We start from the raw sequence: 13,512 nt of genomic DNA on the forward strand, positions 1-13,512 counted from the left end.
CTTTCAGCTTTATTTCAGTAACTGATTGTCCATTACAGCTGCACATGTAGGAGCCGGCATCATTGTAGGCTACTGAACTGATGGTCAGGGAGAAATCCCCTCTGCTTGTATCTCCTGACACTGAATATCTGCTTTATGAATGCTGTTGTTTGGGACACATCCCACTCGGAGCAACGATGGCTCTTTTAGGAATGAAGCGGATCCACCGAACCTCTGGACAATTTCCTGAGCAACTACATGGGAGGGTCAGGGGTTTATTCACCATCGACTCTCTGAAGATGAAGGCTTGGCACTGCTCCATCAGCAGGTAAACTAACAGATCAGAGAACAGATCAGAATAGACATTTTGAACATGTGACACACTCCAGTCAGAACAGTTTCCTGTCCAGAATTTACAGCTGTTTCTTTTGGAAATCGATCCTCGTTCAGGTGATCCCGTTCAGGTGATCTCGGCCTGAGTGTTTTGGTGTGGATCTGAGCGTGATTGCTGTGTTCGTATATGTTTAAACAAACAGAACCAAGGGACAAAACTCACCAGGTTCCAGAAACAAACGCTGCAGACTTTTGAGAATGTTAAACAAAGATCTCACACTAGTGACTACAACTTTCTCTGAAAGAAGCACATGTACACTGCTGCTTAGGTGATACTCTGAACTTTACTCCATCAGTACCTTGTGTGTAATGAAATGTATACACCTGAAACTAGAATATCTTTCAGTAAACAGGGCAGGTCTACTGTGCAGCTGGACTATTGGATTAGACTTTAGATTAGACTGATGAAACATTTAGATGTGAAACGAAAGACATTACAGTGTGATTTTTGGACCAACATGACTTAAGTATTTTTGGATGTCATGCAATTTTACATTATCTTAATATAACACACACCTCTGAATTGAGCAGCTGCTTGAATTCATTGATATTCATGCATGAGTAAAATATTAATGCATACCAGTGGCGGACCGTCAGGGCTAGCAAGGCCTTCTCTGCTGGCCTAAACAGCAGTGATCTGAATCACTGACTTGCATTTTAATATAATTAAAATATTTTTCCATGAATGTGTATTAAATTATTCCCAATAGTCTATTCTCTACATAGGTTTTCTCTTGGTTGCGCTGCTTCCAGTAGTGTATATTTATGATGAGTATTTATCCAATCATATTTCAGCTAGTGGCTGACATCATGTATTCCCAGAGTGAAAATCTGCCGTAAGGCTTTCAGAATTAAAAGTGCAGGCGCCCGTAGCTTAAAATAAGTGTCAATGAAACAGATCCATTAACCAATCAGATTTCGAGTTGGCGTCACTGGGACCATCTAGCAGGTATACGTTTACGTCGGCAATTTCCAGTCCTTTGATTGGATAACCGCACAAACTAAATAATATATTTGAACTCACAATGGCTGACAGAGGAGAATAAATGGATTTGGTCTCAGACATCCTTACAAATGCATTTTCAAGCGGACTTTTCAAGGGAATACTTTGATTCTTCAGAATAATTGGTAAGCTTTTTCAAGAACTATTTATGCTTTTGGGTTTTCTTTTGCACAAAACAAACAGTTTGCCTTCATTCCAGATCCCGGGGTGAACTGTGCTTTTTTTTGCTGCAGTGAAAGGTGACTTGTTAGACTGAATTGTGTTAATTTGTTTTTGTTTGTTTTTTTGCTATTCGTAATGTAATTTTATTCATGTTCACTACAAGAGCCTGTGACACAGCGCACTGTTATACAGTGTTTCTATATTCACTGTGTCTCATTTCGGATGCTGCATCCTCCGGAGATTGCAGTTTGCTGCATACGGCATCAAGAATGACTTTTTTTGAGAAAAGTAACCGTAATAAAATTGACTATTCCTCGTGAGGTGTGAAATACTGTAGCCTAATTTCTTTTTTACTTATTTAACGGTTGGTTAGTATCTATTGCCGATTAATTCAGGAAGGACACCAGTGAAGGTCTAGGTGTGAAATGCACGGTCCGCCACTGATGCATACATACTGTAAGTGAACTCTACATTATGGGAGGAATCTCCCTTCCGTCCAAAATGATTAACGCGGTGTCTCCTTCAGTCAACTGAAATAATGCTACTATAAATGTAGTCCATGTTGTAATCACTGTACACTATGTGTTAATATTTACAGAAAATACTGCAAATATAAACCCCTTCAAACCAGTGGACAGTCCAGATTTCTTGATGCTATCCACTGAAACTGGAATCTGGTCTGAATAGAGGTAACATTAATGTATTACAGTCTGGTAATCACAATACTCGAACGGGAACAGCGCGAGTGTGGAGACTTCTCTGCTGTGTAATGTGGTGTATTTCCGTGTTATCTCTCTTCCGCATCTCTCCTGCAGTTTCTGTTTTAATCTCTCATCATCATGTGTTTTATAGAGAATTATAAACAGTATCACTTACTCATCACAGGAAAGACAGGACTTAAAAACCACTTCATGATGTAGTTTCAGAACAGCAGACCTACAGAGTTATTTCACGCGCTGTAAAGAAAAACAGAAACTTATCACTAATGCTCTATGAGATAACTGAGAGCTTTTTAAAACAGTTAAATACGGATTTTTACAATATCACTACACAGGAAGATAAATAAGCTGAAAACGGATTAACTTCACAGCGGTAAAGTTAGTTTGTGGCTTTATTTACTTGTTAAGTGTTAATACCATTTAACAAAACAAACATAAAAAGAAAATAAAACTTAGCGATTCACAATGTAAGGTACAAAATGTTTAATACAGTGGAGTTGGTGTCTCGAGGAGGAGTTTCTTCTGAATAAGTTCATATATGACTTCTCGAATGGGTAAGCGCGCGTGTGCAAACAATCTCGACCAATCAGAACAGCCAAGACTAAACTCCCGCCCCTTCTTTTACGAGATGGCCGTGGTGATTGGTCCATGCGGCTATTCTAAACCAACGTCACGAAAAAGTCGTTTAAGTCATTAAGTCCGGTTTCTGTTATACTGTTATACAACGCGCGCGTTGCCTTTACAGCACCAAAGCTGGTGAACCTGGGGAACAATAGTCTGTTTCGGGTGGGGAAGAAAGGAAAAAAATGGGGAAGAAGGGGAAGGAAGAAGAAAGAAAGGAAGAAAGCAAAGATTTATATGCGCCTGTTTTGTACTTTTTTACCAAAAAATCACAAATAATTCAAGTCCCCCTCCCATCCACACAGACCCGGTTCGAATGCCACCTCCTTCAGGTAGCGCTATTGTGTATTACCCTAACTGTGTTATACCATGTAAGAGTTTCTAGTTACCATAGCATCTTCACCTTATCATCTGTTTAAAAAAAATCTGGACTGTCCACTGGTCTGAATGGGTTTCATTCGGACAGATAACAGCAGCGACTATATTTGCAATAACTTTCTGTTAATATTAACACATAATGTACAGTGATTACTACATTGACTACATTTATAGTAGTATTTTATTCTGGGGACTGAAGGAGACACCGCGTTAATCAGAGTTTCTGTGTTTCATTTTGGACAGAAGGGAGATTCCTCAAATAATGTAGAGTTCATTTACAGTATGTATGAATTAATATTTTTCTCATGCAGGAATATCAATGAATTCAAGCAGCTGTGTGTGTTGGTTGTTGTATTATTAGCCTGTATTAAATAAATAAAACAAAGAAAAAATAATAATTTTGAACATGAGGCTTCTCCTGCTTTAGACTTCTCTATCACCTCCTAAAAGAGAGAGAAAGGTGTTATATTAAGATAATGTAAAATTAAATGGCATTCAAAAATACTTAAATCATGTTGGTCCAATAATCACACTGTAATGTCTTTATGTTCACATCTAAATGTTTCATCAGTCTAATCTAAAATCTAATCCAGTAGTCCAACTCCACAGTAGACCTGCCCTGTTTACTGAAAGATATTCTAGTTTCAGGTGTTCCAACAGTCGTAAAGGCTTTGGAGGGGGAGAACGTCACCCTCCAGTGCTACGGAGACACGCGACATGACGTTAAAGATGTAAAATGGAAGAAAGATGGACACAGGGTTCTGCTGTACACTCCTGCTAACAGATCGGTGACTACTGAAAGCAGATTTACAAGCTTTTTTAGAGCTGTTTTACTGAAGGTAGAAGGTAAATGGATCTCTTATTCTAATGATACTTCCAGACACTGAAAGGTAAAAGTTTTGTTAAGTTACTGTGAACTGAGTGAACATTCCAGTCTAGTGTTTATTTGTAAATGCAGTCCCACTTTGTACTGTTTTGTACTGATGTACTGTATAGTCAGTCTCCATGCATGTCAGGTAGCGTGTTAACATCCAAACAGACACAAAAATCCCTCTTAGTGTTGACGCTTCTACAGTTTCTCAGTCTATAGCTTTGAACGTTTCCTAATAAATAATCTAATTGTTGTTGTTGTTTTTTATCCAGGGCTACAACAATTCACAACCAACAACAGCGCTCAAGTTTCAGTACTGCATGTGCTACTAGGATTGTTCATCTGTGGAGGGATCATCAGCCTGATCATTTACACTGTGAAAACATGCAGAGACCGATCCAGATGTAATCCACGACTGCGGGATGTTTAGCTTCTATTTTGTTGTTTTATTGTCCTGTGTTTTTATTGTCCTGTACTCATCTCATACTGTTCTGTATTTGCAATTTATGCAATCTTATGTACTTTCCAAGTAAGAGTCAGATTTACAAATATATTTGTAATATAATTATTTGTAATAATTCAATAGAGAAGATTAAATTTACAAGTCAACTGGCTGCTTACACATTGATTACTGGTTATTTATTACCTTTTATGAAGGTATATTATTTTGACTCGATTCCAGACAGTTGAGATTCAAGAGTCGACTCTGAAAAACCTCACTGTTTACACAGAAAATCTCAACCAGGTGCCAATCATCGATAACTGTATGATCAAATCACCTTGATAAAGATATGCATACGGATGTCTGATTTAAAAACAATTAAAATACGTGACAAGAATTCATAAACCATTACAGTTAGTAGTTAAGTTTAAAAGACATAACATCCAGAACATAACAGTTAGAAGCTGTATTATAGCCTACGTGTATTTAATTAATATTACACTGTTTATTTTATTATATCTCGTTTCCTGTCTTTCCATAAATTATTGTGCAGAATCAACTCAATTGATTCATATTCACTCTAATCAGAATCGAAGTGAAGTCCAGAATTTTTCATTTTGAGCAGCCTAGATCAGGTACAATGTCATTAGAGTATGTGGTCAGTTTGTAAAAAATATTCTTTGTGTTGTCTTTTCTTTTGCAAGACGGTTGTCAAGAAGTGAAACTACTTAATCCCTGAGCAATGTACGAATGAAGCCAACTAGTTGATGTGAAGCGTAGACCTCAAAAAGGATTCGATTCTCTTGATCTTTGACTCTTTGATGCTTTCATTTTGTCCTGACTCGATCTCAGGTAGTTCTGGTCTTGGACTTACTTTCTACAATTGCGTTCTTGATGACAGATAAAATAAAATAAAAAAAACATTTTAAATACAAACTCTAAACAACACCATAATATAGATCTTGTGGTACTATTGGCTGAATTTCATATACAGAGATCTGAAATTTGTAACACAAAAACCTTTAGAGAAGCTGGATAAAGTGGGATGTTTTATTCAATTTTGTTAGAAAACACTCATTAATTATCTTTCAGTCTTCTGTGACCTGAACACGGTATGAACACAAAGGAAATAAAGCACAAAACAACAAGGCAGGTTAATGTCCTGGGATGAATTTATCATGTGATAATGTAACTGTCAGGAACAGCTGGACAGTTCCCTGCCAGGCCCAGAGAGGGCGCTGGAAGGTGAACCTTGGAAGCCTGCTTCTTTGTGTATCTCTTGTTACGCCCTTCCTATTGTTCCTATCCTGATTGTCACCTGTATCCCATTAGCCCTAATGTCTACCCCTATAAATAGGGATCCTTGTGTTTGTGTCTTTGTCCATGATTGTTATCTGTAGCGTGGTTTCTGTTGGGCTTTTGTTTGCTAGGTTCCGTGTCCAAGCTAAGGTCTAGGTTTTGTTTAGTTATCCACGCCATGTCTTGTGTTACGTTTGTTTCCCTATGTCGCGTCTTAAATGTAATAAAAGCAGTGCTTCGCTGAATCCTGCGCATGGGTCTCATTACACCGTGTGCTGGCGTGCGCACACACACCACGGGCGTCAGGGTTCGAGCCCCGCATAGGGCGGGGGTCCCAGACGTTACAGTAACATGACTATTATTTGTTAGCTGTTGTTGGTTAGAAGGATATTTACTTCACTGACAGATGAAATAATCTGAAACAATGAGTTTTGAACTAAATCAGGGGTCCAGGATTTTAAACATGGGGTGGCAAAGGTGTGAATGAATGAATGTCATGGTAACAGTGGACAATCCGTAAGTTAAAAATTTATAATACGTTATCATCGTTTGGCACATATTAAAACAAAAATCTATGAAAACTAAAGATGTGTAATTTATTTAAAGGTGTTGTAGAGACATGAGCTTGTTTATACTTGAGATTCATTATTTATCCATTTGTAAAAACTAACTATTATATTTGACGGAATAAAAAATTATTTTTTACAAAAATCATTATTGTACAGTACACAAATAAACACATCAAGTCAAGTGGGGTTTATTTTCATTCTTCTTTATAGCTTGTATACAATGGAACAAAATTCCATGTGTCCAGGACAAATTCAACTATTCTACTATTTTCACTTCTGGTAGATGCTAAACTAACAGATCAGAATAGACATTTTGAACATGTGACACACTCGAGTCAGAACAGTTTCCTGTCCAGAATTTACAGCTGTTTCTTTTGGAAATCGATCCTCGTTCAGGTGATCTCGTTCAGGTGATCTCGGCCTGAGTGTTTTGGTGTGGATCTGAGCGTGATTGCTGTGTTTGTATATGTTTAAACAAACAGAACCAAGGGACAAAACTCACCAGGTTCCAGAAACAAACGCTGCAGACTTTTGAGAATGTTAAAGAAAGATCTCACACTAGTGACTACAACTTTCTCTGAAAGAAGCACATGTACACTGCTGCTTAGGTGATACTCTGAACTTTACTCCATCAGTACCTTGTGTGTAATGAAATGTATACACCTGAAACTAGAATATCTCTCAGTAAACAGGGCAGGTCTACTGTGGAGCTGGATTATTGGATTAGACTTTAGATTAGACTGATGAAACATTTAGTTGTGAACACTAAGACATTACAGTGTGATTATTGGACCAACATGACTTAAATATTTTTGGATGTCATGTAATTTTACATTATCTTAATGTAACACACACCTCTAAATTGAGCAGCTGCTTGAATTCATTGATATTCCTGCATGAGAAAAATATTAATTCATACATACTGTAAGTGAACTCTACATTATGGGAGGAATCTCCCTTCTGTCCAAAATGAAACACAGAAACTCTGATTAACGCGGTGTCTCCTTCAGTCCCCAGAATAAAATACTACTATAAATTTAATCAATGTAGTAATCACTGTACATTGTGTTAATATTTACAGAGAATTACTGCAAATATAAACCCCTTCAAACTAGTGGACAGTCCAGATTTCTTGATGATATCCACTGAAACTGGAATCTGGTCTGAATCTGATCTCTAGCGGTAACATCAGTGTATTACACAGAGGTGGGTAGAGTATCCAAAATCTGTACTCAAGTAAAAGTACAAGTACTTATAGAAATATTTACTCAAGTAAAAGTAAAAGTAACAATCTTAATAGTTACTTAAGAGTAAAAAAGTATCTAATGAAAAAACTACTCAAGTAGCTAGTTACTTCTGATCTGATTGATATGAAACGAAAACCCAGAATTTCAAACTCCTTGAAGAGCTTTCACACACCTCTCCCTGTTCTGCTTATATAAAACACAGGTTGAAGTAAAGTAGCCTATCTCAGTCCAGTGAAGGCCACATCTCAGTCCAGTGATGGGCACATTAACATTACATGACCTGTCATTTGCAATAAAATCTCAAACACACCCAGGTGTTTTTCTAACAGTTAACTCTGTCTTTATTTTCACATTTCACATTTAGTTTTGTGGAAAATGGGTGTGAAATTGTCCAGACTTTTAGAACGAACATTTCTTCATCAACCTGTGTTGTTTGTAGGGTTCACAAGATATTGGTCATTTCCTGCACGAGAGGGCATATGAAGAAAAACATTCGGACAGTGTGAGAAATCTGGTATTAAAATAAGGTCAGTGTGCCCATAGTTACCAAATGACCATTAATAGTGTTGAAATAGACCTAACTGTGACACTGCTCCGTGTTTTTCAGGTTGGAGCTGGAATTCTTGGACTCTGGGATGTCAGTAGGTTTTGGTGAACACAGCATGCATCGCATTATGAAACTATTCTTTTTGACATCTTGGAGTGAAAACATAGACTGAACTTGAGGTCATGGCTGATCTTCCTCCGTTAATTCGCACACGTCTTCCTCTGCTTCAGCTTCATCATCTTCCTCTAAACGCGCTAAACATAAGCAGGAGATCCGTAACACACACTCGCGAAGCAGCCTCTCCAAAGTCTCGCGAGACTTGCGAACAAGCCATATAAACTAATTATCTTAAAAATCTCATATTAATTATTAACATTTGACAGTAACGAAGGAACGCCGCCAAATGTAGCGAAGTAAAAGTAAAACTTTTTCACTAAAATGTACTTGAGTAAGAGCAAAAGTACACATCTTTAAATATACTCTAAAAGTACAAGTTACCCAAAAAACTTACTCCAGTAAATATAACGAAGTAAATGTAATTCATTACCCACCTCTGGTATTACAGTCTGGTAATCACAATACTCGAACAGAAACAGAGTGGGTGTGAGACTTCTCTGTGGTGTGTAGTGGACTTTCCTATCAGCTCTCTTTATAGAGAATTATTAACAGTATCACTTACTCATCACAGGAAAGACAGGACTTAAAAACCACTTCATGATGTAGTTTCAGAACAGCAGACCTACAGAGTTATTTCACGCGCTGGAAAGAAAAACAGAAACTATTAACTAATGCTCTATGAGATAACTGAGAGCTTTTTAAAACGGATTTTTACAATATCACTACACAGGAAGATAACTAGCGATAACAATTTTTTGGCCGTATTTACTTGTTAAGTGTTATTATTATTTAACAAACCAAACATGAAAAGAATAAAAAAAAACTTACAGTTTCACAATGTAAGGTGCAAAACGTGGCAGGAAACATTGCTGCTCCCACTGGGGTATACGAGTAAAACTAGAGGGGGAAATTTGCTTCACCTTCACCGCTTTCAGTAGAACAGTAAATAGGTGGCGGTATTTAAACCGCGGTGAAGTTAGCCTGATATTCAGACATTAGACAGACATTCGGAAGCGGTAGTTTAGGGACCGTCGACAAATTTCTGTACGACTGAAAAAAAACACTATTTCTTCAATAGCTTCTAGGTCATGTGACCCTGTGACTCAAATCTAGTACCAAAATAATCTACTTGGACACCCCAAGGTACACCTCTTTGTATTCCAAAAAATCTCTTCTTTTATTTTTAATTTAATTTTTATTTAAAAAACACTATTTCTTCAATAGCTTCTAGGTCATGTGACCCTGTGACCCCAAACTAGTAGCAAAATAATCTACTTGGACACCCCCCCCACAAGGTACACCTCTTTGTATCCCAAAAAATCTATTCTTTTATTTTTAATTTAATTTTTATTTTTAAAAGCTATTGAAGAATAGGGTAGTGGTGGCTCAAGTGGTTAAGGCTCTGGGTCGTTGACCGGAAGATCAGGGGTTCCAGCACCGCCAAGTTGCCACTGTTGGGCCTTTGAGCAAGGCCCTTAACCCTCTCTGCTCCAGGTGTGCCGTATCATGGCTGACCCTGCGCTCTGACCCCAACCTCCAAGGATGGGATATGCGAAGAAAGAATTTCACTGTGCTGTAATGTATATGTGACAAATAAAGGCTGTTTCATTTCATTTCAAGAAAGTGGGGTTTTTTTTCAGTCGTACAGAAATTTGTCGACGGTCCCTAAACTACCGCTTCCGAATGTCTGTCTAATGTCTGAATATCAGGCTAACTTCACCGCGGTGGTATTTAAACTCCTGGTATTAGACTCCTTTTCCGGACCGGTAATGAATCACAGAATATTTGATCAGTGTTGTTGGATCATTCTTCTAGTTGATGTAAAGCAGATTAAATAAAAAACCCGAATGTTTTAAATGTTTTATTTTTTTAATGTTGAAAGACATATTAATCAGTTATAATTAAAACTCTGCTGAAGGAAGTCATGTGTGGCGGTGATTTCAACACGGTTCTTAATGGGAAACAGGATAGATGAACAAAATAAATAATTCTCTGTAATCATGTATTTATTGTTTGCCATTATCGAGCGTTTCAATTACTTTCTGAAGAAAAACAGCCAAAATAATCACTGATTTTGATCATGTTTAATACCTTCTACCTGTTCAATATCACTGAATACTTTATAAAAGTCAATAAGTAACATCATAATATCTTGAGATAAGAAGTCTATAGTCAATTAAATCTAAAAGTAATCTAATATTATTCTTAATGTAAAGCCCGTTTAAGGTGCTTTCCCACTGGCAGAAATCATTCTTGCAGCATTAACATCCATTAGACAGTTTTAGTGCCCTAAATTCAAGCAGCTGATCAATTTAGAGGTGTGTGTTGATTGTTGTATTATTTGCCTGTCTTAAATAAATAAAAGAGAGAAAAAAATAATGAACTAGATCATGAGACTTCTCCTGCTTTGGACTTCTCTATCACCTCCTAAAAGAGAGAGAAAAAAGTGTCACATAAAGAAAATGTAAAATTACATAACATCCAATAAAAATTAAAAGAAAAACGTGTGATGGGTTAAAAGATAAAATTTTGATGGACTGTACAAGGGGCGTTTCTAGGATTTAAAACATCAGGGGCTGAGCCAGAAACATCAGGGGCTAATTAGGGAGAGAGGATAAGCAAGAATAACCACGTTTCACAAGAGCATTTTTATGTAATGTTGTTTAATAATAAACACTAATTCACATAAATAGTATGCAACTTTATAAAATCCTATCGTTTTTCTGACTCCTCCCATCATTTCAGAGTCTTGTTACTAATAAAGGAGTTCATTAAATTCATTATATTTTCTCTCTCACTCAGGTTTGCCAGGATGCTCTCGATGGTCCCTCTGTAGAAGGTGGTCAGGATGGGAGGTGGAAGATAAGCCTTGCTCAGCCTTCACAGGAAGTAGAGATGCTGTTGGACTTTCTTGGTGATGGAGCTGGTGTTGAGTGACCAGGTGAGGTTCTCTGCCAGGTGAACACCAAGGATTTGACGATCTCCATGTTGGACCCGTCAGTGTTTAGTGGAGAATGGTCACTCTGTGTTGGTGGTGGGGATCTCAGTTAACGATTTTGAAAATTTTCTCAGATCTGAGATTTGCATTGTTGAAATCTCCGGAGATAATAAACAATCCGTCGGGATGAGCATTCCGATAGTAGCCCCAAGAGTTCACAAAGTGCCTCCTTAGCATTAGTGCTGGGGAAATGTACACAAACACAATTTAAAAAAACAGTGTTGAAATCCTCTGGCCCTCTTGCCCCATTTTCCATTCCTCGAGCATCTCGTCTACTAAGCAGTCAGGACTGAGTAATGTGTATTTATATTCAGTGTTGAGTTCTGTCACTTCTGTCCAGTGGGCAGAGATCGGATGTTCCGACGAAACTGGAATTAATATGCATTAGTTTTTCCTTATCATATCATATTTCATAAGTCATGTTTTGTTGGGGAGAGGAGGCGCGTTCCACAGTGTTTCCACTGGTGCATCCAGCTAGTCTTTGAGGAACATTTTTCAACTTGCATTGTGAATCAGTAACCCTTGGAGATAACTCAGTACTTCTTAAAACAGTTAAATAAGGATTTTTAAAATATCACTAAACCGGATGATAAAATATCACCAGACAGGAAGACAACTAGGCTGAAACCGCATTTAAAGTTAGTTTGTGGCTTTATTTACAGTGTTACTACTATTTAACAAAACAAACATAAAAAATAAAAAAATTCACAATGAAATGTACAAAACTCTTCTCAAAAATGGAGTTAGGAATGACGATAAAAGATCACATATGACAGTGCGTGGGTAGTTTGTGTGGTTTTACCTGTGTGGTTTCCCTCCTCACTTGTTAGTGTTTTGTGGTTTTGTACAGGGCTGGGCCTGCATCAACACTTAGCCTCCTTTGTGTAGGTGATCCCTGTGGGGTGGCGTTGGCTGTGTTGTGACGGTTGGCACTATAGTGGTGAAGATAAGATTTGTTTGGTTGCAGTGCATGCTGTGAGTGTTCTTTCTTTCTTTTCTCTCTTACAGGTGGTGCATGTGAGCAGGCCTAACCCTTCTGAGTCTTGGAGATTTCTTACTTTTATGGCTTTTTACTACTGACACACAGATGTTTTAATTAGTGTTTTTTAATTCTGAGGGTCCATGCTAGGACAATAAAATTGGGATGTTGTGCTACACCTTGAGTTTGATCTTTTTGTACCAGAGTATTGTGACTTGGGGAGGCGAAGCATCATGAAGATAAATCACCTACTCCTTTATTTCATATTAAAAACACTAAATATCATTTTATAAACCTAAAATCTCAACAGACTATATCATTGGAAAGCTCCAAGTATCTCTAAGGAAAAAGTTCTGTTTTTCATATTTCACACAGATGTAGCAAAAGCATAGCATGAGTTCTGGCCTTTTTTATGAAAAGCGTTACAGACACAATTGTGTAAACTTTGTTTTTTATGCTAATGATTTATAACACGGTATCCATTCTAGTATTTGTCCAGTGGTTGATGCCTTGAATAAAAAGGGCATCTAAATGTATGTTTTGGTGTAAAATCAAATTGTAATCAACTGCCCTTCAGTCAACAATGACCCATGCTGATGATGAAACATGTTGTCTATCAAAACATTTTTTTTTTGGTATATTCATATATGTGCTTGGTAAAATGGCAGCGTGATTCACACTCAGTGTTAACTGGAGCCACTAAATGAGTAATTGTAGTTCCCCAAAGAATTCACACAAAAGAAGGCTTTTGTGTTACAAATTTCAGATCTCTGTATATGAAATTCAGCCGGTAGTACCACAAGACCTATATCATGGTGTAATTTAGAGTTTGTATTTAAAATAGTTTTTAAAATCATTAGTCTTATTACATTTGATAACAAAGAGATAAACAATAAGCACGTCTATCGTCAAGAACGGCATTGTAGAATGTAAGTCTAAGACCAGAACTACCTGAGATCGAGTCAGGACCAAATGAAAGCATCAAAGAGTCAAATGAAAGCGTCAAAGAGTCAAAGATCAAGAGAATCGAATCCTTTTTGAGGTCTACACTTCACATCAACTAGTTGGCTTCATTCGTACATTGCTCAGGGATTAAGTAGTTTCACTTCTTGACAAACATTTTGCAAAAGAAAAGACAACACAAAGAATATTTAATAATATATAATTTATAATAAATCAAAGGTCAAG

The 13,512-nt window shown here is 37.3% G+C and overlaps 1 long non-coding RNA gene across 1 annotated transcript; it reads left to right on the forward strand.

Annotated features, from left to right (window-relative positions):
* On the forward strand, positions 1–6,112 carry LOC131363372 (uncharacterized). The gene is made up of 2 exons (XR_009206310.1): positions 1–307; positions 4,399–6,112. It is a non-coding gene; the product is annotated as an uncharacterized LOC131363372 (long non-coding RNA).
* The last annotated feature ends 7,400 nt before the right edge of the window (positions 6,113–13,512 follow it).

This window comes from Hemibagrus wyckioides, linkage group LG13, assembly GCF_019097595.1.
Source record: "Hemibagrus wyckioides isolate EC202008001 linkage group LG13, SWU_Hwy_1.0, whole genome shotgun sequence".
NCBI lineage: Eukaryota > Metazoa > Chordata > Actinopteri > Siluriformes > Bagridae > Hemibagrus > Hemibagrus wyckioides.